This window comes from Manis javanica, chromosome 8 (genome assembly GCF_040802235.1).
Source record: "Manis javanica isolate MJ-LG chromosome 8, MJ_LKY, whole genome shotgun sequence".
NCBI classification, from domain to species: Eukaryota; Metazoa; Chordata; class Mammalia; order Pholidota; family Manidae; genus Manis; species Manis javanica.
Window position 1 is genome coordinate 24845714 of NC_133163.1, and position 21321 is coordinate 24867034.

At 40.8% G+C, this 21321-nt stretch overlaps 1 protein-coding gene across 4 annotated transcripts in view; it reads right to left on the reverse strand.

Moving 5' to 3' along the window:
* Window positions 1–21321, reverse strand: part of TMEM63C (transmembrane protein 63C) — a 123357-nt gene that overhangs the window by 65598 nt on the left and 36438 nt on the right. Inside the window, exon 2 of one of the 4 annotated variants that reach the window (XM_037021368.2) lies at window positions 20515–20615. The exons of the other annotated variants lie outside the window; for them this stretch is intronic. The gene's annotated coding sequence lies outside the window, so the exon portion shown is untranslated. The remainder of the gene's footprint in view (window positions 1–20514; window positions 20616–21321) is intronic. 4 annotated transcript variants of the gene reach the window in all.

The following is a 21321-nucleotide window of genomic DNA, read 5'->3' on the forward strand; positions in this document are numbered from 1 at the left end:
TGAGCAGCAGCCAAGGGATAAGATATTTGAGCCCACACCAACCCACTTGTGTACGGGGTAATAGTTCTTGTAGAAAGTCCTGTTAAGTGGAAAGAACATGGTCTTTGGATTCAGTGGAACCTTGGTTTAAATCTGGGCTTTGCCTTTTACTAGCTGTGTGATGTTGTACATGTTACTAAACCACACTGAGATTAATTTCCATACAGTAAAGTGGGCGCCATGATACAAATAGAAGGAGTCCAATAAGAGTACCTACCTTATAGAGGGGCTGTGAGTATAAAATACATGTCAGGTGCTTAGTTTCATTTTCTGCAAGCAAGAGACAGGGCCAATGTTACTCCCTTCCTGGAAGGATCTAGACAGAATGGAGGGGAGACCTTTGCACTAAAATTCCCAGGTACCCTTGACTGAATGCCCTGTGAGGAAACTGGGTTGTGGGTATTCCAGCCAAGACCCAGAGCTGGTTTTGGTAGCTCTCCAGCCCCCTTGGCCAAGGTGCCATCCACACAGAACCTGCGTCTCAGCCTCCCTGGATGAACTGATCCCTGAACATGCCCCACAGAGAGGAACTGAGGCCAGAACGGGAGGCCAGAGACAGGTCTTAAAAGGTTTCAAACACAAGGCTCAGGAATTTGGACCTTTAGCAGGCAAAAGGGAGCCATGGAAAGTTTTTAAGCAGCAGCCAAGGGATAAGATTGTTGAGCCCACACCAACCTACTCCAGCTCCTGGAGACAAGACTTGATAGGCATGAAGGATGTCCGATAAAGGGAGATAGAGATGGGGGAGGAGAGAGACCCATGGGAATTCCAGGTGGGCTGTGTAATCAGACTATGACTCCCATGTCCCGACAGCTTAAACACCAACCAGCTAGATGAGTGTCTGGCTTGTAGAAGGTGCTTGGTAAAGGTATGTGGGAATGAACAGCTGAGGCTTTGTAGCCCTGGGAAGCTTTAAAGGAATGGTGTTTTTGGCTTATGGGTGCTGAGACATTTTTCATGCTCTCACTTGTGTGTGTTGAGGTAGGAGATGTCTGAACACAAGACTGCTTTGTTAGCCTCCAATGTCTTGTCTGTGATCATAATCCAAAGCAACAACAAAGAAACAAAAGGCCTCTGAACAACCCAAACAGATGAAACTGTCAAAATCAGGTGCTCTTTCTGTAGAAGAGCACCTTGCGTCTTCAATGAGAGCTCACCTACATTTACTTGACATGCAACTTCAACAGATCCAATGTGGCGGAGACTGCTGAGTGTATATCCTTTCCCTCCCCCTCCTTTCAGTAGAAGAACTCCTAAGATTTAAACCTGGATTCTTGGCTATCCTGCAAGAAGACTACATATCCCAGCCTCCCTTGCAGCTGGGTGCAGCTACAGAACTAAGTCCTAGCCAATGGGATGTGAGTGGAAGTGATGTACTTCATTTTGGGGCCACGTTCTTAGAAGGAAGACACCTGCTCTCTATTTCCTCTTTGCCCTTGTGTGACTGGACCATGGAGATGGGGATGGAGCTAGGGGGCAGTTTTGATAATGCTGACAAGGATGATACCCTAGGACTGTCCAATCAACAAGACATGAAGAACCTGAGTTTCATAACGAACTGGAGGAAAAGAGCCCTGAACTCCTGCCTAGCTTGGTCTCTGTAACAGCAACTGAACAAATGGCCTGATAAACCTAGTTTCCTAATTTTCAAGCCCACAACTGATGAGCAGGAGCACATTCGAAGGAAAATGACTTATAAAAAAAGCTAGCACAGTGAAATCAGCCAAAGTTGAGAGCAGAGGAGATAGAACACCTGTAAAAGAAACTCAGAAGTTTGGGCCATTTAGTTCAGGTCCCTACAAGAGTCCTCGAGGATGAAGGCTGATGTTGAAAATATGCTCAAGAACAACAATCTGAATCAATAAGAGAAGTCAAGTTCTCACCAAATATTTTATTTTAAAAGGAAAGCAATTAAATGATATGTCTAGAAAGTATGTCTGATCAAAAGTGGTGAACATAAAATAAAACTTCTATGCTTGAGAGTAGAAACCTTCAGCATCCAGATACCTCAGCCATCTAATGTGATGCCTTTCCTCAAGGATCAGAAAGCAGAGATTTTGATTCTTTGATATTCACCTCCCTCACTAGACTATAAATCCTGTTAGGATCAGATTGTATTATTTCCTTTTTCTTTTATTGCTAGTATCTAGCACAGTGCCATGACTCAATAAATACTTTTAGGTGGCTCTGGGGGGTGAAGTCTGTGTTATCTTAGATGCCAGAGTTTAGTAAGTTCTCATTAGCTGACTGGGAATATAGGTCAGTGAAATTGCTTGAAGTCCTTGACCACTCCAGCAAAGAGCTGCAGAGGCACAGTCCTCACCCCTGTTGTCTAGAAATCACTTAATCAGAAATACTCCCCTGAGCTCACAAAGATCTACATGCACAAGGATGTTCATTGCAGAACTGATTGTAATTGCTAAAAACAAACACACCTGTACACACACAACCTACTCAACTGTACATGGCTTTTCTGCACTGCCCGGATAAGATTTTTTCAGAAAAACTCAAAATGAGAGGGAAAAGATGGGAGGCCCAGGAAAGAGTCACCTTGGTGTGTTCCCTGCCTGTTTCTCACTAATGAGACTCCAGTGATTTTGGGCTTTGAGGTAGGAGAACTATTCTTGTTGTCTCTTTCACCCCAAGGTCTGGTGCTGGGTGAGACTAGTAGGTAGGGAGTAAGTGGGGGAAGGGGTCAGTGGGCCTGGAGGTGATGGGCATGAAACTCTGTAGATTTTGCTATGGAATCCAAAATGTAAACTTATATCACTGACAGGGACAGTATTTTCAAGAAAGAACCATACCACTAGTCATACTTTAAGGGACAACTCAAATACTTTAGGTTATCCTCTGTCCCTAAGAGACAAATCAAGACTCTCCATCAAAGTGGGTCCACTTTGAAAGCTTGGGTTTCTGTCACACACCCTGATCTGCCTTTCCAAACTGAAGGGAATTTGATTTCCTGTGCAGAAAGTAAGGGAACAATGCATTGGGGTGGAAAACCATTTTCCCAGTGTGTTTGTCTAATCAAATGTGGAGGTGTGGATTTTGAGAGAAGGTTAAGTCCTCAGGCTTAGATTCAGAAACACAGCACTGAGCCCTCATTGGAAGTGTCATTCCCCAAGTTGGTGGAGCCAGAGTGGAAAAGTCAGAGCCCTGTAACCACTTGCCTATCACAGCAGAGAAACCGTGCCTCTCCACTGCTAGCAGAGCCCTGGCCTCAAGCCCCACTCACCAAGGCCCACCAGGGGGATGTTCTTAGCTAGCAGTAGCCTCTTTAACTATGACATCTCTCCAGAAGAGGGGATGTTCATAACTGGTGGGAGGTCACCATCATCTGTCACCAGCACCATATTGGAAACTTCTGGTGAGCCAGGTCAGAGGCAGGTACTGATAACATCACAAAGAAATCACCACTTTTTGTTAGAACTCTGGAGACATGTGATAGGGAGAGTTTCCCCAGCCAGAATCGATCTAAATCGAGCATTTCCAGACCTATCCAGGGATTTTAAGCCTGTGCAGCCTCTCCACAGTTCTGTCTTGAACCTGGCTGATGCTCTGCAAAATTAGGTTAAAGAATATTTGGGTTCCCATGTTGGTATGTTATGAAAGCTAAAGACTCCGAAAGGGATCCTCATGGGACAGAAATATAGCTTTCTTATATGGTTTCTTCTGGGCTATGAAGTAAGGATCACCTCTCCACAGCCAGGTTCCTGAACACAACTCTGTGGTACTCATTCCACTGGGCATTGTCACCTGCTTTCAGAAATGAATCCTTTTATTGTTTTATAAACTTTATTACTTAGTGGGATATAATACACCTACAGAAAACTATGTATAAAACATAAATGAGCACCATAATGAATAATCATAAAGCAAACACTTGTGTAACCACTGACCAAGTCAAGAAATAGAACATTATCACCAGACATTTCCCTGTGTTGTTTCCCAGTCACACCCCATCTTCCTCCACAACCACCCCTCAGAGATAACCCTATCCTGACTTTAATGATCATCCTTCTTTCCTTTTCTTTATACTTTTACCATCCCTAATCAATATAATTTGTTTTGGTCTGTTTTTCAAGTGGACATTAATGGAATCAAAGACTATATATACTTTATGTTGGGCTTCTTTTACTCAATATTGTATTTTTAAGATTCACCCATGTTGTAACATGCAGTTGTAGTTTATTCATTGTTACTGTTTATGGTATTCCCTAAGCTGGCTGACTTGTTGTCTCTGTGCAAGCAGAAAGTGAAGGTTAAAGTAAAGTTGTAAATTGCCTGGCTGAGTTTGCAAGGCATGCCCCAACACAGACCCAGAGCCCATCTTCAGAGACTGGGAGATATTTTTGTTCAAGATATTTAAAGAAGTTTCTATTAAATCACCAGCTAACCACAAAGCTAATTGAATACAGACTTCAGTGTCCACATACAACAAATTAAGATATTTACAAAATTAGTTCAGAAAAAACATTTTACACAAATAGCAACTACTACAAAAAAACAACCACCACAAACCTTGGAGAAAGGAAGAATCTGATTCCCAGAGTTGCCATATTATAATATTAAAAATATCTAGTTTTCAACAGGAAATTATGAAGCATGAAAAGAAACAGGAAAGTATAGTCCATGAACAAGAAGGAGGTGATTAATAGAAATTGTTCCTGAGGAAGTCCAGGCATCTGATTTCCTTAAAAAGATTTTAAATCAGTCATTTTATATATGCTTAAAGAGCTGAAGGGAAACATCAGCATTATGTCTTACCAAATAGAGGATATCAATAAAAAGATAAAATTATAAAAAAATAACTAAACAGAAATTCTGGAATTGAAAATATAATAACTGAAATGACAAATTCACCAGAGAGGTTCAAAAACAGATTTATGCAAATAGAAGAAAAAATCAGCAAACCCAAAGATAGGTCAGTTGAGATTCTCCAATCTGGGGAGAATAAAGAAAAATATAGAGCCTAAGAGACCTGTGGGACACCATCAAAACTACCAATATGTGCAGAATGGGACAGCCAGAAAGAAAAGGGAGAAAGAAAGGGACAGAAAAAATATTTGAAGAAATAATGGCCCCCAAATTCTCAAATCTGATGAAAAAATTAGTCTACACATTCAAGAAACTCAAATACTACAAGTAGTACAAACTCAAAGAGATTCATACCAAGGCTCATCATAATTAAACTGTCAAAAGACAAGGACTCTTGAAAGCAGCAAGAGAGAAGCAACACATGTACAAGGAACACTTGATAAGATTAATGGCTGATTTAGTATAAAAACTATGGAGGCCAGATGGCAATGGGATGGCATATTCAAAGTGCTGAAAGAAAAAACTATCAACCAAGAATTCTATATGCATCAAAGTCACCCTTCAAGAATGAAAGAAAAGTTCAGACATTTCCAGATAAACAAAAACTGATATAGTTCACCACTAGTAGATCTGCCCTATGAGAAATCCTAAAGGGAGTCCTTCAGGATGAAATGAAAGGACAGTAGATAGTACCTCAATTTCACATGAAGAAATAAAGAACACTGGTAAAGGTAACTGCACAGGTTACTATAAGTCCATATTAATGCATTTTTGGTTTGTAGCCCTTCTTTTTCTTATATGATTTAAAAGACAAATAGGCCTAAAACAAAAACTATAGATCTATGTTGATAAGCCCACAATGCATTTTGTGCATTGTGGCACAACATACTTTGTGGCAACAGCAACATAAAGGTGGGTAAAGAGCTAATATAGAAGGAAAGTTTTTGCATAATATTGAAACTAAATTGATATTGATCTGGACTAGATTGTTATAAGCTAAGAATTAACTGTAATCCTCAGAGCAACCATTAAGAAAATAACTAAAAAAAATGTAGTAAAAGAAATGACAAGGAAATTTAAATGGTGAACTAGAAAATAAATATCTGTTTAATGCAAAAGAAGAGTAATGGAGAAAATAAAGAACAAAAATGGTATAAAACATACATAAAACAAATAGCAAAATGACAGCAAGTTCAGTAATTTAAATGTAGATGGATTAAACTATCCAATCAAAAGGCAGAGACTTGTAGAATGAATTAAAAAATACAAAAAACAAGTAAAAGCTCACAAAAGACTCACTTTAGATCTAAAGACACAAATAGGTTGAAATGGGAAGGATGGAAAAAGATATCCCATGCAAACAGTAACCAAAGAGCCAGAGTAGCTGTGCTAATATCAGAAAAAACAGACTTTAAGACAAAATTGTTACAAGACAAAAAAAAATAACATTATATAATGCAAAAGGGTCACCATCAAGAAGATATAAAAATTATAAACATATGTGCATGTAGCAACAGAACCCCCCAAAAATATATGAAGCAAAAACTGATAAGATTGAAGGGGCAAAATAGACAATTTGATAACAACTCACTTTTTATAATGGATAGAACAACTAGATAGAGATCAACAGGATATTGAGGACTTGAACAACACTGTAAACCAACTAAACCTAAAAGATATCTATGGAATACTCCATCCAACAACAGCAGAACAGACACAACATTCTCCAGTACAGATCATAAGTTAGGCCACAAAACTGGTCTCAATAAAAAAACAAAATTATACAGAACATCTTCTCTGACCTCAATGGAATGAAATTAGAAATCAGTAACAGAAAGAAATCTGGAAAACTCACAATGCGGAAATTAAACAATATATCCTTAAATAAACAATGGGTCAAATAAGAAATCTCAAGGGAAATTAGAAAAGACTGAGATGAATGAAAATGAAAATACATTTATCACAACTCATGAGATGTAGTGAAAGCAATGCTCAGAGGGGACTTTATAAATGTCTATATTAGAAAAGAACAAGGTCAATCACCCATACTTATACACCCATACTTATACACCCATACTTAATACAAATTAAGAAATTTGAAAGAGAAGGGCAAACTAAATTTTAAAAAAGCAGAAGGAAGGAAACAATAAACATCAAAGTGGAGATAAATGAAATGGAGAATAGGAAAACCATAGAAAGAATCAACAAACCCAAAAGTTGGTGCTTTAAAAAAATCAACTAAATTGAAAAACCTTTACCTAGAGAGAACAAGAAAAAGAGAGAAAACTCAAATTACTAAAATCGGGAATGAATGTAGGGACATTACAACTCACTTTACAGAAATAAAAAAGGATTATAAGAAAATATTATGAACAAATATATATAAAAAATTAGATAACCTAAATGAAATGGACAAATTCCTAGACACACAATTTACCAAAACTGAGTCAAGAAGAAATAGAAACTATGAATTATCCAGTAACAAATAAAGCAAATACATCAGGAATCAAAAAACTTCCAAAAAAAAAAAAAAGGGAATACTTGTGCACTGTTGATAAGATGGTAAACTGGTGCAGCCACTATGGAAAACAGTATGGAGGATCCTCAAAAAATAAAAATAGAACTAGCATATGATCCAGCAATTCTACTTCTGGAATTATATCCAAATGAAATGAAAACACTAACTCAAAAAGATATCTGCACCCCCATGTTCAGAGCAGCATTATTACAATAGCCAATACAAAATACTACCTAAGTGTCCATTGATGGATGAATGGATAAAGAAGTTGTAAACACACACACACACACACACACACACACACACACACACACACACACACACACACACACACCCCACACACACACAGGAATATTATTCAGCCGTAAAAACAAGGAAATCCTGCTATTTGTACAAAATGGACTGGCTTGAGGGCATAATGCTAAGTCAGATAAAGACAAATACTGTCTGATCTCACTGAAATGTGGAATCTAAAACAAATGCCAAATTCATAGAAAAAGAGATCAGATTTGTGATTAACAGAGGTGTGAGGTGAAGGGAGGAGGACTTGGAGGGAGGTGGTCAAGAGGTACAAACTTACAATTATAGAAAAACTAAGTATAGGTATGCAGTATATGATGACTACACTTAACACTACTGTATGATATATAGGAAAGTTGTTAAGAGAATAAATCCAAAGAGTTCTCATCACAAGGAAAATTTTGGGGGGGATTTTTCTTTTTATTGTATCTATATGAGATGGTACATGCTAACTAAGCATTGTGATAATCATTTCATGATATATGCCAATCAAACCACTATGCTGTACCCTTTAAATGCAGTGATATCTCAATAAAACTGGGGATAAAATAACTTCCAACAAAGAAAAACACAATACAAGATGATTTTCCAGGTGAATTCTACCAAACATTTCAAGAAGAATTAACACCAATCCTTCACAAACTCTTTCCAAAAACAGAAGAGAACATTTCCTAACTCATTCTATGAGGCCAATATTTATTACTCTGATACTAAAATCAGATGAAGACATCACAAGAAAAGGAAATGACGGACTAATATCCCTTATGAATATAGATGCAAAAATGCTCAACAAAATATTATCAAACCAAATCCAACAGTATACTAAAAAGATTACATACCATGACCAAGTGGAATTTATGCCTGTGACACAGAGATGGTTCAACATACAAAAATCAATGTAATATATTAATATATTGAAGGAAAAAATACATAATCATCTCAATTGATGCAGAAAAGCATTTGACAAAATCCAGCCCTTCCATGATAAATCCCTTTCATCATAAAGACATTGAAGAAACTAGGAATAGAAGGGAACTTTCTCAACCTGATAAAGGACATCTATAAAAAACTACAAGCTAACATCATACCTGTTAATGAGAGACTGAAAGTTTTCCCCCAAAGATAAAGAATAATACAAGGATATCAGCTCTTGTCACTACTATTCAACATTTTACTGAAAGTTTTATCCAGGAAAATTAGGCAAGAAAAAGAAATGAAAGACACCCAGATTAGAAAGGAAGAAGTAAAACAATCTCTATTTGCAGATATCATGTTCTTAGATATACAGAAAATCCTAAAGAATCCATACACGCATGAAAAAACTATTAAATCTAACAAACAAGTTCATAAAGTTGCAGGATACAAGACCAATATACAAAACACAGTTGTATTTCTACACAAAAATAGCAATGAGTGATCTGAAATTTAGAAAACAATCCATTTACAATAGCACTGAGAAGAATATAATACTAGGAATAGATAATGACCAAGTGCAAAATTTGTACACTGAAAACTGCAGGCATTGTTGAAAGAAATTAAAGAAGACCTGAATAAATGGAAGCACATCCCACATTCATGAATTAGGAGACTTAATACTGTTAAAAAATGGCAACACTCAAATTGATCTACGTATTCAACACAATCCCTATCAGAATCCCAGGTGACTTCATAGAAATCGACAAGCTGATTCTAAAATTCATACAGAATTGCAAAGCACTCCGAATAGCCAGCACAATCTTGAAAAAAAACAAATTAGAGGACTCACAGTTCTCAGTTTCAAACTTACTACACAACTTCAGTAATCAAAACAGTGTGATACTGGCATAAGGATATACATGTAGATCAGTGGAATAGAATTCAAGAGTCCAGAAATAAACCCATCTATTTATGGTCAATTGACTTTCAACTATGGTGGAAAGAATAATCTCTTCAAAAAATGGTACTGGAACAAATTCGTGTTCACATATAAAAGTATTAATTTGAACCCCTACCTTCATGTTATATCAAAAATATCAGAGGTCTAAATGTAAGAGCTAAAACTGTAAAAGTTTTAGAATGAAACATAGGTGTAAATCTTTGTGACTTTGGAACAGATGACGGTTTCTTAAATTGACACCCAAAGTTAAGAAACAGAAAAAAAAATGGATGAACTGGATTTCATGAAAATAAAACTTTTGTGATCAAAGGACACTATCAAGAGATACACTTTACAGATTGTGATAAAATATTTGCAAATCACATATCAGATAAGGGCCTAGTGTCTAGAACACACAAGGACTCTTAACAACTGAACCACAAAAGCAAGTCAATTTTTTTAAATGAGCAAAGGACTTGAATAGACATTTTTCTGAAGATTTGTAAGTGGACAATATGCATATGAAAAGATGCCCAATGTCATTAGTCATTAGGGAAATGCAAATCAAACCATAATAAGGTACCATTTCACACCTTCTAGGATGAATATAACAGTAACAAGGGGAAATGAGAATGTGGAGAAATTGAAGCCTTCATGCACTACTGATGGGAATATAATTTGGTGCAGCTGCTGTGAAAATAGTTTTGTGGTTCCTCAAAAAAAAACCCATAAAATTACATATGTTGCAGCAGTTCCACTCCTGGGTATAAACACAAGAAAATTGAAAACATATTTCAAAATTTGTACATGAATGTTGATGGCAACCTTATTCATAATAGCCAAAAAGTGGAGACAACCCAAGTGTATATCCATTAATGAATGGATAAACAAAATGTGGTATATCCATACTGTGGAATATTGTGCAGTCATAAAAGGGAATGAAGTACTTATACATGCTACAACATGGATGAACCTTGAAAATATTTTGCTAGATAAAAAAGGTGAGACACAAAAGGTCACATATTGTATGATTCCATTTATAGTTTATATGTAATATCTAAAATAAGCAAGTTCATTGAAATAAAAAGTAGGTTAGCCATTGCCAGGGGCTGGGGGTCTGGAGGGAATGGAGAGTGGATGCTTGACAGATACAGGGTTTCTTTCAGGGTGGTGAAAATGTTCTCTAATTAGATAATGATTATGGTTGCACAACTTTGTATAAACTAAAAATCAATGAAAATTGTACTCTTTAAAATGGCTTAAATAGTGAATTTTATGTTATATTAATTTTATCTTTATTAAAAAATCACCTGGGGTAGGTTTTTGTATCTATGGGAGATAGGACTTCAATCTCATTTTTTACCTATGGATACCCATTACTCCACCATCATTTACTAAAAATAAAATATTCCTTCCTGACTGTTCTGCAGTGCTGCCCTGCCATATGTCAAGTGCCAAATGTGTGGGGTCTGATTTTGGGCTCTCTGTTCTGTTCTATATGCCTATTTGTCTGTCTGTACAACCTCCATTAATAAAACTTCATTGGAAAATCAGAAATCTGATCGAGCAAGTTCTCCTACCTTGTTCTTCCACTTCAAGAGTATCTTTGGATTTTCTTGGCTCCTTGTACTAGGGATCAGCTTGTCAAGTTTTAAAAAAGAAACCTGGTGATACTTTGATTCAGATTGGGTCAAACCTACAGATAATTTTTATTTAATTTACATTTTTAAATTGTTGAATCTCTCAATCCAATAATATAGTGTGTTGGCACATCCTACCAAAAATATGATAAAGTTTCATAATTTTTCCTATAGAGGGCTTGCTTATCTCTTTAAAAAAGTGGTTTATTTCCAAATTCTGGTATTTTTATACTCTATAACTAGTACACTTAAAGTTATTCAATCTCAAAATATTTGTTGCTATTCTACAGGAATATAATTGATTTTTATATATTAACTTTTGTATTCTGCAACCTTGCTAAGCTCTATTAATTCCTATTCCTAGATTATTTTGGATTTTCTATATACATAAGGATATCATCTGTATGACAGTTTTGTTTCTCCCTTTTCTGTTTTGGGCTAAATTGTGTTACCCAAAATTTGTATGTTGAAGACCTCAACCCCAATGTGACTGTATTTGGAGAAAGGGCCTTTAAGGAGGTAATTAAGGTTAAATGAGTTCATAAGGGTGGAGCCCTAACCCGATAGGACTGGTGTCTTTTTAAAAAGATGAAGAGACACCAGGAACTCTCTCTCTCTCCACGCACACACAGAGAAGAGGCCCGGTGAAGACAATAAGAAGGAGGCTGCCTGCAAGCCAAAGAGAGATGCCTCACCAGAAACCAGCCTTGCCAGAACCTTGATCTTGGACTTCCAGATTTCAGAACTTCGGGAAAATAAAGTTCTTCTGTTTAAGCCACCCAGTATTCTGTTATGGTAGCCCTAGCAGACTAATTCACTATCCTTATACTTTTTCCATTCTCTCTTTCTATCCTTCCCTCCCTCCCTTCCTCATTTATTGATTTAGCCTTTCTGATCTGGCTAGTATGTAGAATAGAAAATATGATAGTGTCTTTGTTTTCTTTCTAATCTCAAGGGAAAACTTTTATTGTTTCACCATTAAGTATGATGTTTGCTATTATTTTTATAGACTCCCTTTATCATATTAAAGGAGTATCCTCCTGTTTCTAGTTTGTAGCATGAACAGATATTTCTTGTCAAACATTTCTATATCCAGTAGAATGATCATATTTCTCCTTTGAAATATTAACTCAGCAACATACACTTCTGACAGCTATCACTTCTTATAGATTTTATTTTAATCCTTTTGTTTCCATGCAGATATTTCAAACAGGACTTTTATTTCTTTAAAAATGGTAAGCATATATTTTGTGGCCTCTGATCCAGAATCTTTGTTTCTGTTGGTAGATGTTTCTGCTGGTTCTTGCTCATGGTGTTTTGTTTCCTTGTGTGCCTGACCTAATTGTGTGCTATACAAGCAGACAGTGCATTTGAAAAAGTATTTCTTGAAATATTTTGAGGCCTAGGATGACAGTGCCTTCCCCAGAGAGGATTTTCATTTGCTTCTGCCTGATGCTGGGAACTACCATACTGGAAACATCTAAAATCAAGTTAAAGTTTTGAGGTGCAATCAACCACCCATGTGACAAGAACCCTGGCTGAAAGCTTATGCAGGGACTGATTTATTTCTACTTCAGTGTTAGACTAGAGGACTAGTTCTTTGGGATCCCAGCTTAAACTAGGGGAGTTAAACTCCCCATTTTGGATGGCCTGTTGGCTGGGAATACAGCCCAAATTTGCAGCTTTTTCTTCCAATTTGTCAATGTCTGTAGAGCTACAGCAGCTTCTTCACTCTCTTATTAGTTCTTTGATATCTTTAATTCAAATGTTTAGTTCATTTACTTTTAAGAAAACACCTTTATTGAGATATAATTCATGTATGATACAAATATCCTCATATTAAAGTGTATAATTCAATGGTTTTTAGTATAGTCAGAGTTGTGCTACCATTACCTCTATTTAATTCTAGAAAATTTTTATTATCCCAAAAAGGAACTTCATGCCAATTAGCAATTACTTCCATTCCTCTGCTCCCTCCCTCCCACAGCCCCAGGAAACCACAAATCTACTTTCTGTTTTCATAGATGGGAATGTTATAGATATTTCATACAAATGGAATTATCTAATATGGGGCCTTTTAAGATCAGCTTCTCTTAGCACAATATTTTCAAGGTTCATCTATGTAGTCCATTTACTTTTAAGGTAATCTTTTATATGTTTCAGTTTAAGTCTATCATTTTGCTATTTTGCCCCATTTGTTCCATATGTTCTTTGTTTTTTTCCCTCCTCTCCTGCCTTTTTTCAGATTGAGTATTTTTTAGGAATCCATTTTATCTCTGTTGGCTTTTTAGTTATTGATCTTGTTTTTTAGTGGTTGCTCTAAAGTCTAAAATATGCATCTTTAATTTCTCACAGTCTACCTTCAAATGATATTATACCACTTCACATATTACAGAAGAAACTTATAACACTGTACAGTTGACCCTTGAATAGCACAGGTTTGAACTATGTGAGGCCACTTATATGTGGAATTCTTTCTCTAAATATATTGGAAACATTTCTGGAGAGGTGACAATTTGAAAACACATTTACTTCTCTCTAGCTTACTTTATTGTAAGAATACAGTATTTAACACATATAATATACAAAATGTGTGCTGACTGCTTATGTTATTGGTAAGGCTTCTGGTAAACTATTAGCTGACCAACAGGCTATTAGTAGTTAAGTTTTGGGGGAGTTAAAAGTTATATGCAGATTTTCAACTATGCACTGTAGGGGGATTGGTGCCCCTAACTCCTGTGGTGTTCAAGGGTCAGCTGTAGTCCTTTTTCTGCCTCTCTTGTCCTTTGTGCTTTTTGTCATACATTTTACTTCTACATATATTATCAACTCTGCAGTGCATTGCTAATATTTTTGCTTTAAATTTTTATTTATCTTTTACATAAATTTTAAAATAAGGGTAAAACATCTCTTATTTCTTTCCATTTATTTCTTGGTGGGGATCTGATTTTCCCCTGGTATCATTTCCCTCAAGCCTTTAACAGGTCTGCTGACAATGAATTCCTGCAACTCTATTACTGGAAACAGGATTCTATCTTGACAGTTTTTTGTTTGATTCAATTAAATGTTGAAGATTTAATTCCATAGTTTTCTGACTTGTATTATATCTAATGAGAAGTCAGAGATTATTGTATTTTCTTTCCTGTAATGTTTCTTTTACCTCTGGCTCCTTAAAAAAAATTGTTTTTCATCATCAATCTAAATATCATGTGCCTTGGTGTGATTTTCTTTGTGCCAGGCATGGATTCTGCTTCTTGGCTCTGTGGATTTCTATTTTTCACTGAATTTGGAAACATTTCTGCCATTACTTTTTCAAAGACGTTCCTGCCCCTCCCCAAGAGTCTCATTACGTATTTATTACTCCAGTTGATATTGTCACAGGTTACTGAAAGTCTATTCCTTTATTTGGCCTTTATTTTCTCTTTGTTTCTCCTGGAGCCTCTTTAGAAGTCATCTAAATCCTGCAGGAAAACCCCAAGCCCTTCACTGGAACTCTGATCTCTGTAAATCAACCTATCCTTTCCACCAGGTGTATTTGTATATTTGAAAAATTAAAAAGAATGGAAGGGCATAATCAACATCAGGGTTTAGAACCATAGTTACCTCTGTGAGAAGGCGGGAAAAGGTGATGGGAAGTATCCCAGGGGAAATTTAACTGTATTGGCAATGTTTTATTTCTTAAGCTGGTAACAAGAACATGAGTTCTTGTGTGACTCTTTATATCTTTTGGTTTATTTTAAATATTACATAATTTTTTTAAAACACAAGGACAAGAATCTCTACATGTTAGAACCTCTGAAAATGTAGTCAAAGAATTGAAATAAGGTATTTGGGCACAGAAACCATCGGGGTCTAGATTTTGGCTTCTTGATATTGTTTCTCCTGTGCTACAAAGATGCTTCATTGGTCCTCCGCCTCTTCTTTGTTTCCCGAAGCAACCGAAGGGGCTCCTATGACAGAGTGAGCAGGGACAGAGGCAGTGGATGACCCATGGGTTATTTGTTGAGTTGGCTGACTCTAGGCTGGCACTACCTGCTTTCCAGCATATTTTACTCCTGAATTTATTACCAGCATATTACTAGTTTGCAGGAAAACACAGCTAACAAATAAATGCCTTTATGCTACAGCAAAATGACTCTCTCCACCAGCCTTCATTTCTCCTTTTGCTGAGCAATGCTCACTACTCTCAGCTCTGCCCACTGCATCCTTTCAAATCCTCTACTCCCAGAAGAAAACCCCTCTCCCTCCTGCATCTCAGTGCAGTGAGCTGGAGAACCAGCTACCTCCCTGTCCCAGCAATTACCTCACTAGCCTAGCCCCTTGCCGAGGCACATAATAGCTAGAGGCTAACATTTGTTATACTTTAGCCAGATTAGCTGTTTAATCCTCATGATGACCCTACATGGTAGATACTATTATTATAATTTTTGTTTGATCCTCAAACTTTCTCAGGTAAGGGAGACATCATTGTTACCATCTGGAGTCCCGTGCCCAGCACCTCCTGTGATTGATCTATAGCTGGAACACTTTACAGATGAGGAATCTGAGGTTCAATAACTTGGCCCAGGTCACAGGAGCAGAAAGTGGCTCAGCTAACACTGGAACAGTTTTTCTCTTTCTGGATTCTGTTTCTTGTGAATGGTCAGAAGGACTGCCTGGGCAGCCCTTTGAATAACAGGAAAAAAATCATTGACGATTTAAGCCACTAGGGTTTAGGGTTGTTTGTTGCACAGAAATATGTAATTGGAACAGATGCTGAAAACTGGATTGTAGATGAATGTTTTCTCCATGAAAATATATTTACAATGTATTGTTAAGTGAAAAAAGCATGCTATAAAACAGTATGTGCAACATCATTTCATTGTTGTAAAAAAAAAAAGCACATAATCTGAATCTTTTCATTCCTGATTTGGCGAGTGTGTTTGATGTACAAGGATGCTCGCATTCCTAACAGGATGCTGATTAGTTCAGATCCTATTACCTGGCTGTTGATGGCTGGAATCCAAATGAAGACTGACAGGGTGCGAGGCATCCCTTGCTCTAAAGAAGGGTGGAAACCACTGTGAAGGGTGGGGCTTCCCAGAGCATTTACAGCGTCCAGAACCAGCCCCGCTGCTCTAACTAGCAGTGCCACCTCTCCGCTCCTTTTTACAAGCAGACGAAGAGGGTCAGAGCATCAGGTCCCAGAGTAGCAGAGTCCCAGGCTATGTAATTTTTAGGGGCAAGTGAAAAATGAAAATGAGTGGCTTCTTATTAAAAAATATGAAGAATTTCAAGACAGCAGAACATTAGATCAAGCACGGGAGGTGCTGGGCACGGGGCTCTGGGTGACTGCATGGGTCAGAGGTCCCCAGGCTAAGGCACAGTGCTTTGGCCTTCCCCTCCGCCCGCTGAGGGTGGAGGGAGGGCTGCTAGGGATTGCTCAGAGAGCAGGGTGCCATGAGGGAGAAACTGGCTCCCCATGCTCAGCTGGATACCTGTTGACTGGCCAACCTGTCCTGTGGCCTATATGAGGGGGTTGGAAAGGAGAATGGACAGGAATGGAGGGCAGGCCGGGGGGTGTGGAGGCAGGCTCCAGGCCCCAATTTGGCCAGGCAAGGGTGCAGGAGTTTCCTGTGGGTCAGGTAGCTGGGGAGGAATTCCCACAGTGAGCATCCAGGGGCCAGAATTGACAGTGAGTGTTAGAAAGAGTGGGGCCAAAGCAGCTTTCTCCCCAGGGCACCCAGCCGCTCACCTCTCTTGGAAGCCTGCCTGCAGGATCACTGATCACCAAGAGGTGTTGGCCAAGGGAACAGGACCGGGAGCTGCCCCTCTCTGCCTCTCACCCACGACCCCCATCACACCCCAACCTCTAACCCTGGAGGGTACAGCACTCTGATGGGCAAGGAGTGGAAGAGAAGACCTCCTCCCTCCCCATTCCTAGTCTTGCTTGGCACAGGGTGGGGAGGAGAATCACCCTTTATTTGCATATGATGTTTAATTTATAAATTGAACTTGACTAACCTGGATTTTTAATCATTGAAAAAACCTAGAAAATCTGATCAGAAAACTAAGAATCTGCCTGGAATATTGTTCAGGGCCAGAAGAGATTTGACAAAGCATGGTTGAAAACTGTAATTAGAGATAATGCAAAAAACATCTCATCTCCTGTTTGAATCCTGTCAAATGCAGACTTTTACATAAAGCAGGTCCACATGAATAGAAATATGCCTAGAAGGGTATAGAGCCAGCTGTAAGATAACAAGCGGGTTTGGGGACTTTGTACAAGTTACATACACTTTTGTAAGTCAAAAAGTGACTTTTAATGGAAGGAAGCATCACATTCTCCATCCAGCCTGCCCTCTGAGTCTCTAGCCCATCTCAACTCTGCCCTTCCAGGCAGCCCACCCCATGGGTCCAACACGCAGCCAGCGGTGGGGGCAGGGACTCCCTCCCCAGCCTCCCCACCCCCTGGGGTGTAAGCCCCTCTGAGCCCTTGGACCAGCCTCATTCATCTCTGTCCCCCAACCCCACCGGCGCACGGCTATGTGTCATAAAGTCTGTTAGAGCAAAACACCAGCTTCCAGCCAGGAAGGCTTCCAGCCCAGGAGAGGGGCCAGGTGGGTGTGATTCCCAGGGTAATGGGCCAGGGGAGCAGGTCCCGGATGAGGAGGAGAATGGAGGAGGGTCAGTAGGCTGACCAACCTGCCCCTGGGACGGTCCATTGTCCAGGGCCATCCAAGATGTTTGGTTGCCCTCAGGGCAGGGCAGGGTTGGATGGAGGAGAGGGCTGGGCAGAAATGCAGTGGGGAGAGAGAGAGGGTAAGCAATAGCAACTGAGGAAGGTGGGGGGAGCCTACTTTCCTTTGTCTCCATGGCTTTTATATTTTGCAGGGAACAAAGTGTCTCTGCTGGGAGGGGCTCCTTTTCCTTAAGCTGGGAAGCGTGTGTGTGTGCGTGCGCGCGCACGCGTGTGTGGTATGCCTGAGAGCTCGCTGTCGCATACACACACTCTCCTCTCTCTCCCTCTCAGCAGGCCTGCCCCTCCTGGCAGCTCCAGTGGGAATGACTCAGCAGGAAAGCCAGGCCTGTTCCTCGCTCAGGCTCCAGTGAAGCAGTTGCACCCCCACACACCCGGCTCCCTGCCCCCTGCTTCTCCTCCCTGTGGCACTCACACTGGCTGGCCACAGGCATGAATCTCTCCAACCCTGGTCACAAGGGCAGGGAATTTCCCAGGCTGACGCCGTTGCAATCTAACTTGGTGGCCCTGAGTTGGGGGGACCTGGCCCTCACTCCCCCCAGTTCTGCACTGTTGCCCTCAGGCACTAACATTTGTGGTTCCTGTGTGCTGGGCACTGGGCTAGGCACTCAGTACAATTCTGTTTCCTCACCTAGTGAGGTCGGTGCTTTGATCATTGTCATCTACAGATTGAGAAAGTTAGGTACAAGAGGCCAAACAACCAGGCCAGGCACTCCTTCATACCCTCTTCTGACAGGTTCTCACGTCCATGTGGATGCCATGTGCGGGCAGCACTCACTGAAAAACCAGAGGTAGCAGTGAATAAGGCAAACTAACATCTGGAAGCAGTCTGTGCTCACCCAGCAGGCCCGTTAAAGGAATTATGGTGCATCTGCACGATGGGACACCATGCTGCCCTTAGAAAGGCTGAGGAGCTCAGTGAGTACGTGAACCTGAGTGATCACCAGGTACAGCCCTCAGCCTGGGAAAGGATGTCAGGCCAGCTCTCAGCAGCCTGGAGGGCTGGTAGATGGATGCACCAGCACTTCAGATAGCCCTCCTGGTGCATTTGCACAAACAGAAAACAAAGAACAGTGCAGAGCGTGTCAGTGGGCTGCACGTGCATGTATGTGCTCAGAGGCTCTCTTCTGCAGGCCAGCTCTGGAAGGAGGCATGGGAAATGGTGACAAGAGTTGCCTCTGAGGAGGGGAACAAGAGATGGGAGTGGGAGTAAAGAAGAAAACAATGTCCTTGTTGCACCTTTGTGTGAGTCAAGTGCCAAATGTCACCTTCTGAAAACAAGAAACCATTGTTTAAAATCCATAATGCAGTATATAAAGCAAAGTCCACACTGTCTGATTTCAGAGCTCAGACTCTGGACCATAACAGCGTGCTGCCATAGAAGAACTGGGACTAAGGTGTGGCGTGCGCATTTGTGAATGACTGAGAGTGTGAGTACAGGCATCCCTGAGGGCCGGAAGGAGAGTGAGTTTACACATAGGAGCAGGAGCATGCTTGTAAACCTGCAGGACACACAGCTCCTGGTCCCCAAGTCCTGTTTCCAGGGTGTCCGCTGAAATGGCCTTAACCCCAACCTGCCCTGCAGGCCCTCTCCCCTTGTCTGTCGGGGGAGAGGAAGAGGCAGCCTAGACAGGCCTCCAGGTGCTGGGCTCTGTAGAGCTGGAGCCCGCTGGCCCTGGCAGGGGAGAGAAGGTGCCCTCCCCTTTTAGGGCCCTCTGGAAAGTTCTCAGGACTCCCCTGATCTAGCAGCCCTGGGACTGAGATGCAGGAAGGGAGGACAAGTGAGGAATGGGGAACTGTAGGCATAGGCATGTGGCCTCCTTTGCTGAGTGGACGGATGTTTTTTTCTGGGCTTGGAGAGATCAGAGGGACAGCAGAGCCAGTGTCCCTGGAGATCAGGGTCAGGGTGTGGGGAAGCTGCCTGGGGAGTGTGGGGCAGATAGGGCAAGGGGAGCAGGCAGTGGTGCCATCACAATTTGTCTCAAGTGACCCCCACCACCACCACCAAATCGCAGGCCAGGTTTGTAGCTTATTGCTAACACTACCAGCAGGGGCACATTCTCTCCCTGCTCCAAACTTATCCCTGGAAAGCTGGTGGGGACAGTGACTGCTGCAAACATTCTCTTGCCCCAAAGTTTCCTCTACCATCTGGCAGCCTGCCTAAAATTCCACCAGCAGAACCCTACCTGGATAACCCATGGTGGCGTGGGCTTTAGAATCAAACAGCTGGTTCCAGTCTAGGACTGCCACCGATGAGCTGGGTGACCAGGGCCAACTGCCAAGCAGCTCTCAAGCCAGCGGCTTGATCTGTCAATGGGGATGAGGCACCTAAGGCACAGGGCCGGCATGAGGTTGCAGAGAAAAACAATGTCAGTGTCCAGTCCCCCATCCAGACTCTAGGGTGCCTGAGGGCTTGAAATCCCCTTCTTATAGGAAGAGGTCATGAGAAGGCAATTGAGTATTTTAAAAGAATAGGAGGAGAGAACAAGGTGGGACTGAGAGGCCTCAGCTCCCAAGAGCTACCTCCTAAGCAAGAAAGAGAAGGTGGTGGTGGGTCAGGAACACGCATTTTGCAACATCCTGGACACCTCTTTGCCCCACTCACCAAGGCCACACACCGTCCGCTCCTGCTGTGCAGTGTCCACTGTCACAGGGCCTCCCTCTTGCTGCTCCCTCCACTGGCCCTTCCTTCAGCCAGATTCTACTCTAAAAAGAAACAAGGGAGCCGTGTTGGGTGTATGGTGGGGTTGTCTCTGGGTGGGGGGTGGGGATGCTATAGCTGGGCCAACAGAGAAGGGCTGTGGGCAGCTGAGAGCAAGGGGGTGGGGAGGTATGCAGTACTGAATATTAGCGATGATGATAATTACAACAGACTATAAATGTCATTTATACACAAAGAGGAAATTACCTCATTACTGTCTTGGTATAATTCTTGTTCTGTGATCTTATGGTTATTGGGTTATTTTCCTGATTAATTTATGCAGAGGAGTCTGCTAGCTAGAGGCCCCCCATCTGTAGGAGCAAGATGGCACTTCATAGGCAAGGTGTGGTGGAGACTTCTCATAGTTCCTCAACAACCATTTTCCTCTTCTTCCCTGGGAACTGGATGGAACTGGAATGAAGACTCATTTCCTAGCCTTCTTTGCATCCAGATATAGTCATGAGTTTATCCTCTGCTTTTCCAACCTGGGCTTCCCCCATATGAGAGGGACAGAGAAGACACCAGAGAGCCTCTCTTGGTCTGGACTATGAAGGGCATTTACAATGGTGGAGGCCAAAAGCAGTGTCCAGTCATTAAGTGGCCTAGTAGCTAGAAAGTGGGAGGGACTGGGCAAGGCTTCCTTCTTCTCACAGTCCCAGAGGAAAGGGATAAGGTCTGAAGGATCAGAAACAGGACAGCAACTATGCTAAC